The sequence below is a fragment of the Bubalus bubalis genome, chromosome 13 (genome assembly GCF_019923935.1).
Source record: "Bubalus bubalis isolate 160015118507 breed Murrah chromosome 13, NDDB_SH_1, whole genome shotgun sequence".
In the NCBI taxonomy this organism is placed as follows: domain Eukaryota; kingdom Metazoa; phylum Chordata; class Mammalia; order Artiodactyla; family Bovidae; genus Bubalus; species Bubalus bubalis.
Window position 1 is genome coordinate 37,347,046 of NC_059169.1, and position 9,646 is coordinate 37,356,691.

At 45.9% G+C, this 9,646-nt stretch overlaps 1 long non-coding RNA gene across 1 annotated transcript; it reads right to left on the reverse strand.

Annotated features, from left to right (window-relative positions):
* Positions 1–2,860: 2,860 nt before the first annotated feature.
* Positions 2,861–5,945, reverse strand: LOC123328904. Its single transcript, XR_006543906.2, has 2 exons — positions 5,689–5,945; positions 2,861–3,158 (listed from the first exon to the last, which is right to left on the reverse strand). It is a non-coding gene; the product is annotated as an uncharacterized LOC123328904 (long non-coding RNA).
* Positions 5,946–9,646: the final 3,701 nt, after the last annotated feature.

Sequence of the window (9,646 nt, forward strand, 5' to 3'; positions counted from 1 at the left end):
TAATATACTAGAATATATAAATATGCTTAAACTAAAATACTTTCCTTATGTTTACATATATGTAGTGTGTGTATAATATATAGATATATATATACATTACATATTTATGAACACTTTGGTAAGATTTCACTAGAAGATATAAAGAAGTAATCAGATACGTGAATTTAAATGTTGACTTACCATGAATATAACAACTACAAAGATAGACTGATGTGGATGTATTTTTTTGATAATTCAAATATAATGAATAAAATTTCAAAAGAAACAGTTCAAATTTCTCTTGATTTATACTTTTGCAATATATCTGGAAAATTCTTAAAACTAGACAAAGATCACTTAGTGTCTGAGGTAGCTACTCTCCAAAGATGGATGACCCTCAATGTTCTTCTCCTCCCTGAATGGGCAAGCTGCTTCTCACAAGAGGTGGAGTTTCTTTGTCCTCATATTAAGTCTGGACTGGACCTTAGCAATAGAGAGCAGCCCCAGTGCTGTTCTGGGACTTCTCAGCCCTAGCCTGAAGAGCCCTGGCAGCTTCCACTTGCCACCTTTCGGAACCCAGCTGCTACGAGAGACCAAGCCATGTGAAGGCGCCACATGAAGGAGGTCTGAGGTGCTCCACTTGACAGCTCCAGATCAACTCCTATTCAAGTGTTGGGTTTGCCAAAAAGTTTGTTCGGGCTTTTCCTTAAGATGGACGGAAAACCTGAGTGACGTTTTGGACCAATCCAGTTCCGGCACCGGGAGCGAGCCATCTTGGATTTTCAAGCCCAGGTGAGCCCACTTGACCGCAGCAACAGTCAAGGTCACCCGGAGCAGAACCAGTTGAATCCGTCATCCCATAGGATCTTAGGAAATAATACATTTACATTTCTATTGTCTTAAGTCTCTAAGTTCTGGGTTGTTTACAGTACAGCAGTAGATAACTAAAACAACATTTATATGTAAAACTGAATTCAGTTCCAGGGTCAGGTTGCTATAAACAGAAATTTCATCTATTTGAAAATCTACTGGGATGTTTGAAAGTGTTGAAGGAAAGAGAATAGTTCTTTATTATGAGGGACTGTCCTATATACTGCAGGATGTTTATTATCTCTAGCTGCTGCCCTAAATTTAAGTAGTGTTTTGTGGTAATTATCACAACCAAAAACATTTCTACAAATTTTTGAAATGCTCTCTAGGTAGTGACTCTGCTAAGAACAACTAACTAAAATAATTATTTGTATAGTGACTACATGATAGATACTGGAAAATGTAGAAATGAAAATAATCCATGCCTTTAAGAGACTCACAGTTTAATTGGCAAGAAATGAATGAAATAACACAAAATCATAAATATTATGATGAGATTCTTTCCTGGCCCTGTAGTAGTACAGAGATCTGGTAGTTAAATCAGCCTTAGGAAGGGTCAGGGTAAGTTTCCTGGAGGAGTTAATTATTAAGCCAAGTTTTGAAGTTATGCCAGGTAGAGAAGAGGGAGAATAGAAACTCAAGCAGAGGAGACAGTCTGTGCAAAGGCACAGCAGGCGGCCCTAGCAGCCATAAAGAGAGTAAGGTGGACTGGGGCCAGATGCTGGTGTATTTTTTATGCCCTGCTGCATCTGGTCCCATCACTTCATGGGAAATAGATGGGGAAACAGTGGAAACAGTGTCAGACTTTATCTTTTTGGGCTCCAAAATCACTGCAGATGGTGACTGCAGCCATGAAATTAAAAGATGCTTACTCCTTGGAAGAAAAGTTATGACCAACCTAGATAGCATATTCAAAAGCAGAGACATTACTTTGCCAACAAAGGTCCATCTAGTCAAGGCTATGGTTTTTCCAGTGGTCATGGATGGATGTGAGAGTTGGACTGTGAAAAAAGCTGAGCGCCCAAGAATTGATGCTTTTGAACTGTGGTGTTGGAGAAGACTCCCAGGAGTCCCTTGGACTGCAAGGAGATCCAACCAGTCCATTCTGAAGGAGATCAGCCCTGGGTGTTCTTTGGAAGGAATGATGCTAAAGCTGAAACTCCAGTACTTTGGCCACCTGATGCGAAGAGTTGACTCATTGGAAAAGACTCTGATGCTGGGAAGGATTGGGGGCAGGAGGAGAAGGGGACGACAGAGGATGAGATGGCTGGATGGCATCACTGACTCGATGGACGTGAGTCTGAGTGAACTCCGGGAGATGGTGATGGACAGGGAGGCCTGGCGTGCTGCGATTCATGAGGTTGCAGAGTCGGACACGACTGAGCGACTGAACTGAACTGAAAGAGTCCACTTAAACCTGAAGGCAATTTTGTAATACTAGCTAGAGAAAATATCTTACGTTCACCATACCAGTCTCCCAGCCTCCCCTGCACCTAGCTTGTGGCCCTGTGATTTGTCCTCACACTGAATGTGGGTAAAAGGGATGTAAAACACCTCCAGGCCTGGCCTTTGATGGCATCCCTTGTTGTTGTTTTTCAGTTGCTAAGTCATGTCTGACTCGTTGTGACCCTATGGACTGTAGCACGCCAGGCTTCCCTGTCCATCACTATCTCCCAGAGTTTGCTCAGATTCATGTCTATTGAGTTGGTGATGCCATCCAACCATCTCATCCTCTGTTGCCCTCCTCTCCTCCTGCCCTCAATCTTTCCCAGCATCTTCGAATCAGATGGCCAAAGTATTGGAGTTTCAGCTTCAGCATCAGTCCTTTCATTGAATATTCAGGGTTGATTTCTTTTAGAATTTACTGGTTTGATCTCCTTGCAGTCCAAGGGACTCTTAAGAGTCTTCTCCAGCAATTCAACAGCATCAATTCTTCAGCGCTCAGCCTTCTTTATAGTCCAACTCTCACATCCATACATGACTACTGGAAAAACCATAGCTTTGACTATACAGACCCTTGCAATCTTCCAATTCACTCTTTTTTCTGCTTTGTGTTGGAGACCACATGGTCCAGATGGCAAAGCTCCAAGATGAAAGGGAGTTAATCTGCCTTGTGTCAAATGTGTGAGGAGTAAGCTTTTATTGTCCTAATTCATCAAGGTTTCAGGAGTACCAATCAGAATTCTGTCAGAAAACACATCACCCCAGATGGTTCAAATGAAGAGACTTCAACGAAGGAAATCTTTTCAGAGGAGTGGGCAGGGTAAGGGAAGAGACATGGGAGGCAGCAAGTTGTTTCATTCCTGGAACTGAAGGGGCAAAGAAAGGAAAAGAGTTATCAGAGCCCTGGCCGCTGGTGCCAAGGAGGAGGAGCTGCCCTGCAGGAACTCCACTTGTGAGGCGACACAACTGCTATCAGAAGAAGCGGGAGAGCTGGGAAAAAAATATCCTGAACTACCTCTTTGCCTGTGCTGCATTCTCCTGAGAAGGCATCCCCATTGGCCAAACCCAATCAGAATGCAGCCTCCAGGGAGCCCAGCTGATGTGGTGCACAGGACCTAGACTCCAGGGGCACAAAGCAGCAAAGCAGTTCAGTTAAAGGAGGAGAATGGCTCTGTGGGATAAAGAGAATAAGCAGTTCTCAAGGTTTGTCTGTTGTGGCAACTAGCTCTCCTTATGTCAATATGAGATCACTGATGCACCTTCAGCAGGCTTTTAAGATAAGTTTTATTGAAATATAATTACATTCCATAAAATTCAACATTTTCAAGTACATAGTGCAAGAGGTTTTGGAATATTCAAAGTTGTGCAATCATCCATACTGATTCTAGAGCCATTTCATGACCCCCCTCCACCAAAAGAATTCCATACCCATAAGCAGTCTCTCTCCACCCCTGACTTCTCCAGCCACTGGCAACCACCAATCTACTTTCTATTTCAGTGGATTTGCATATTCTGGATGTTACATATAAATGGAACCACACAATATGTGACCTTTTTTGTCTGGCTTCTTAGCATGATATTTTTAAGGTTCATCCGTGTGGTAGCATATATTCCTTTTTATTGCTGGAAAATATTTTATTGCATATGATACAATTTTAAAGATGACGGCTGTGTAGGGAAAAGGTTTTGTTGTTATTTAGTGGCTAGGTCATGTCTGACTCTTCATGACCTTATGGATTGTAGCCCACCAGACTCCTCTGTCCATGGGATTTCCCAGGCAAGAATCCTGGAGTGGGTTTGTGAAGTGAAAGTCGCTCAGTCGTGTCTGACTCTGCGACCCCATGGACTATACAGTCCATGGAATTCTCCAGGCCAGAATACTAGAGTGGGTAGCCTTTCCCGTCTCCAGGGGATCTTCCCAAACCAGGGATTGAACCCAGGTCTCCCGCATTGCAGGTGGATTCCTTACCAGCTGAACCATAAGGGAAGCCCGGAATGGTTTTGCTGCTGCTGCTGCTGCTAAGTCACTTCAGTCGTGTCCGACTCTGTGCGACCCCAGAGACGGCAGCCCACCAGGCTCCCCCGTCCCTGGGATTCTCCAGGCAAGAACACTGGAGTGGGTTGCCACTTCCTTCTCCAATGCATGAAAGTGAAAAGTGAAAGTGAAGTCGCTCAGTCGTGTCCGACTCTAGTGACCCCACGGACTACAGCCTACCAGGTTCCTCCGTCCATGGGATTTTCTAGGCAAAAGTACTGGAGTGGGGTGCCATTGCCTTCTCTGGGAATGGTTTTTGGAGTGAGCCAAAAACTACTGGCAAAGGGATGTGTGTAAGGGGAGTGATTACATTCTCTAAAAACATACTCCCAAATTATTTTCAGAGCAAGAAAGAGAGAAGATAAACAGCACTCTTCATCTCCCATCCTGACACAGCCTTTGTTCCCTGGATTCTATTTCAATAAATGACACCAAGGTCCACCCAGAGACTGGGAATGACATGAGGATCCTCCATTCCCCTCACCCTTCACATGAGATCACTTTTTCCTGTATGTCTTACCTCTTAAGCGGTCCTCTCCCCTCCATGATGACTACCTTAGTTGAGACGCTCAGTGGGTCATGCTAAACTACAACATTAGCTGCCCACCTAATCTCCTTTGTTCCTGGTGCCCAGCTACATCCATCACCAGGCGGAGCAGCCATGACAGAAGATGGATGAGCAGGGGAGGGGCACTGCCTGTCTCACTGCTGAGTCAGGAAGCAGAAATGCATGGGTGTTTATCGCCTCGCCCTGTCCTCATCCTCCTTTCATCCAGCTGGGAGTTGGGTGCCTTCAGGGAGCACGCCAACTCTTCCCTACAGTGTAATGAGGACTGCCCTGACAGTTTTAAAGCAACTGTTTGGCTAAAACTGCTAACATCTGGGGTTCAGAGAACATAGCTTCTTTGGCTTTACATTAAACTCTGTCCTCTTGCTTAGCCATTATTATAATAAAGGGGAATTTAAGTCACTCGATGCAAACTGCACCTCAGGGAGGGGACATAACCACGGTCCAGACAGCAACTGTCCACTGACTTCTGAGCCCAAGGCTCAGAGAGGGCTCAGGTGTGAGTTGTCAGCAGACAACACTTCTGAACGGAAATAAGAGACTCAGTTCTGAAAGGGCATCAGTCTGGGCAAGAACCCTATAGTAGCCAAGACGGTCCACCTCGAGCATTGGCAGCCTGCTCCAGTATTATTGCCTGGAGAATCCCATGGACAGAGGAGACTGGTGGGCTACAGTCCATCGGGTTGCAAAGAGTCAGACATGACTGAACATTTGAGCCAATGGATATTTTATTGGTTTCCTTTTGTTGCTGTCACAGACTTACTGGGTTAAAAAAAGACCAAATTTATCTTACATTTTCAGAGGTCAGAAGCCATAAAAACCAAGGTATCAGCAGGGCTATACTCCTCCTGGAGGCTCCAGGGAAGGATTAGTTTCCTCTGTTTTTCCTGCCTCCAGAGGTCATATATATTTTCTGGCTCACAGTCCTCCTTCCACCACCAAAGCCAGCAGCAGAGCATCTTCAGATTTCTTTTTTTCTCTTTTCTGCTTCCGCCATCATCTCTCCTCTGACCCTGCTTCCGTAGACACAGCGCCCCCTCTCACTCTGAGCCTCTTGCCTCCCCCTTGTAAGCACTCTTGTGATTCTATTGGTTCCACCTGGATAATCCAGAGAGCTCTTCTCATCTGAGGATCTTTAATTCAATCACATCTGCAACACCCCTTTTGCCTGGTGCGCATGTGTCCGTGCTAAATCGCTTCAGTCAGAGTCAGACTCTTTGTGACCCCATGGACTGCAGCCCACCAAGCTCCTCTGTCTGTGGGGTTTTCCTGGCAAGAGTACTGGAGTGGGTTGCCATGCCCTCCTCCAGGGGATCTTCCTGACCCAGGGATCAAACCCGCATCTCCTGTGTCTCCTGCATTGGCAGGCAGGTTCTTTACCACTACCGTCATGTGGGATGCCTTTTGCCAGGTAAGGTAACAGGTAAGGTAACATTCACAGACTTTGAGGATTATAATGTGGACAGTTTTGAGGGGGGAGCTTTTCAGTGTCTCATATCTGGGAAATAGAACTCCCTAAGCCTTCAGATGTGGAGAAGGCAATGGCACTCCACTCCAGTACTCTTGCCTGGAAAATCCCATGGATGGAGGAGCCTGGTAGGCTGCAGTCCATGGGGTTGCAAAGAGTCAGACACGACTGAGTGACTTCCCTTTCACTTTTCACTTTCATGCATTGGAGACGGAAATGGCAACCCACTCCAGTGTTCTTGCCTGGAGAATCCCAAGGACAGAGGAGCCTGGTGGGCTTCCATCTATGGGGTCACACAGAGTCAGACACGACTGAAGCAACTTAGGAGGAGGAAGCCTTCAGATGAGGATGCTGGCCAATGTGGGTGGGGAATGCAATGTTTGTGTAGTTGCTCAGTCGTGTCTGACAGTTTTGAGACCTATGGGTGGTAGTCCATCAGGCTACCCAGTAAGATTTTCCCAGTAAGATTTTCCCAATAAGAATACTTGAGCAGGTTGCCATTTCCTTCTCCAGGAGATCCTCCCTACCCAGGGATTAAACCCAAGTCTCCTGTATTGCCGGAGAAGGCAATGGCACACCATTCCAGTACTCTTGCCTGGAAAATCCCATGGACGGAGAAGCCTGGTAGGCTGGAGTCCATGGGGTCGCTAAGAGTCGGGCACGACTGAGCGACTTCACTTTCACTTTTCACTTTCATGCATTGGAGAAGGAAATGGCAACCCACTCCAGTGTTCTTGCCTGGAGAATCCCAGGGGCAGGGAAGTCTGGTGGGCTGCCGTCTATGGGGTCGCATAGAGTCGGACACAACTGAAGCAACTTAGCAGCAGCAGCAGCAGCTCCTGTATTGCAGGTGGATTCTTTACCACTGAGTCACCAGGGAAGCCCCAGGGAATGCAAGTCCATATCAAAATATGCATCAGTCCCAGGTGAATCACTGACCCTTCCAGGGTGGAATGTGATCAAATATCCAGCAAGTGGCTGGTTCGTTTCCTTGAGGAACTACGCTTCATTTTGCTGGCAGATTGCACATTCTGCATTAGCAGTGGCTAGATCAGCATTGTTAAGGGAAAGCCCTCCCTGTAAGGTCCATGCATAACCTCCATCCTTGCCACCCATACATAGCCTCCATCTCTGCACCATGGCTATCCTGTCCATGTGCCCTCTGTGCCCCTATTGGGTGGACAAAAATAGAAGCTGATACCAACTGGAGGAGTCATTCTATCTCAGTGGTCATGGTGGGACATTCTCTTATGGGCATCACCATGTGATTCAAAGAAAGTCACACTTTGTGTTCACTCCCACAGATCCGTTCACATGCCTCTTCCATAGATCTTCTTTTGCCCAATATTCCAATCTTTCTTCGTCCAGGCCCTTACCAAATGGCCAAGCCACCTGCTACAACCCATGGATCTTACATATTCTTACTTCAGGCCATTTACATGCAAAATGGATAACTATGCTCAATGCATGAAGTTTGAATCACTGAGAGGATTTTGCTCATTATTATTTATCAGATTATAGACAAGCAGCAGTTCCTGTCAACTTGCACCTACTTACCAAGTCATTTTATGCCTGCACCAAGCTCAACCTTTTTCCTCTTCTACATCAGTCGTAAGGGCCCTTCCAATCTCATGCAGCCACATGTGAGCTTAGACGCAGGTACCAGTGCAAGAAGGATTGATGACATCTAGCCACACAATCATGCAGCTTTTTTGCTCTCTGGCCCTGTTCACACCCAATCCTCAGTATATTAATTCCATCTTACCAGAGGTTTTTCTTGGGCCCCTTGGATCTTATAAGTTGGTGGATTCAGCAAAACCTAGCTCCTGCTGGGCAGTTCTAGCCACCTGACATCTCATGATGAGGTGCTCTTCCCATTTTCCTGTAAGGCCCACACACTATTTTCAGTAGTTCATGATTTTTATTCTGAAGGTCATGTGGCCATGCTCTTCTTTGTTATTCTCCCATTGAAACTTTCCATTCATTGCATTACATCTTTCCCTGCCACTAATACATTAATATCATACATGCTGTCATGCTGTGTAGTCCAAGAAGCAGAAGTCCTTGCCCCACACTTAAGAGATGGTGCAGAGCACTTTCCTGTTCTGGGCACCACTTAAAGCTGGCAGCCATCTGTGTCATTCACGAAATGTGTCAGAGCAATATTCTCAATCAAATACACCTGCAGAACTCAGAGAAGCCTAGTAGATCTTGTCCCTCCTTTGTGGTAGCAAGTGTAAGGTGTAAGGTGTGACAGCCTACCCTATACTTTGTAGCGGGCATCTGGCATGCCTCAGACCACTGGACCCCTAACTCAACATTTCATTGCCCTTCTGCAGTGCAATGTTATCACATACTTACTGGCTTAAAATGACACATATTATCATGGCTTGGCTCTATCTTCTGCAATCAAGGTGTCCTCTGGGGCTATAGTCTCATGAGACTCAGCTGGGAGAGGAACCACTCTCACATTCATACATTTTTTTGGCAGAATTAGGTTTCTTGTAGGCTGCCGGACTGAAGAACTAAGTCTTCGTTGGCTGTTGATCAGAACATACCATTAGCTCCCTGCGATGTGGCCTTCTCCATACAGTGGCTCACAATATGGTAGCTAGCTTCTTCAAAGTCAGCAAAAAAAGAAAGGGTCCCAGAAAGATGGGAGTTGTGATATTATGTAACCTAGTCACACATATGTACGCCCTGTCACTGTGCTGTATCCTATTGGTTAGAAAGAATTTGCAGGTCCAAACACAAGAGGAGAGGTTCATACAAGGGCAGGGGTATTAGGAGACAGAGATCATGGTGTCACTTTAGAAACCATCCACCACAGATGGGGTCCTCATTGTCATCTAACCAGTGGGTGACCCAGCTCCAAAATCCCATTTTAGAGTCTGCATCTTCAGCCCACTATCCACACTAACCGACAAGTCAGGCTCCCTAAGAAACAGACTCAGAGAAGGAAACTTGCATGTCGAAAGTTTATCATAAAGTCGTTTCAACAATACTGCCTGTGAATGAGTGAGAAAAGCAGGTGAGAAAGAGAAATTGATGCAGGGCAGTTGGAACAAAGGCCTTAGCTAATGGAGAAATGTGAGCTAGCGCGGCTCTTCAAAGTCATCCTGAAGTATGGTCAGAGGGCCAGGGATTTGTACACCTCATTGAGCAGTGAACTGATGGGGGCTCCCCCTGTGGAGGGGCTGGAAGCTTGGACTCCTGGACAACTCTCTAAGACCAAGGGCAACTTACAGAAGGGGCTTAGCTGTGAGCAGCTAGTGGTCAATGC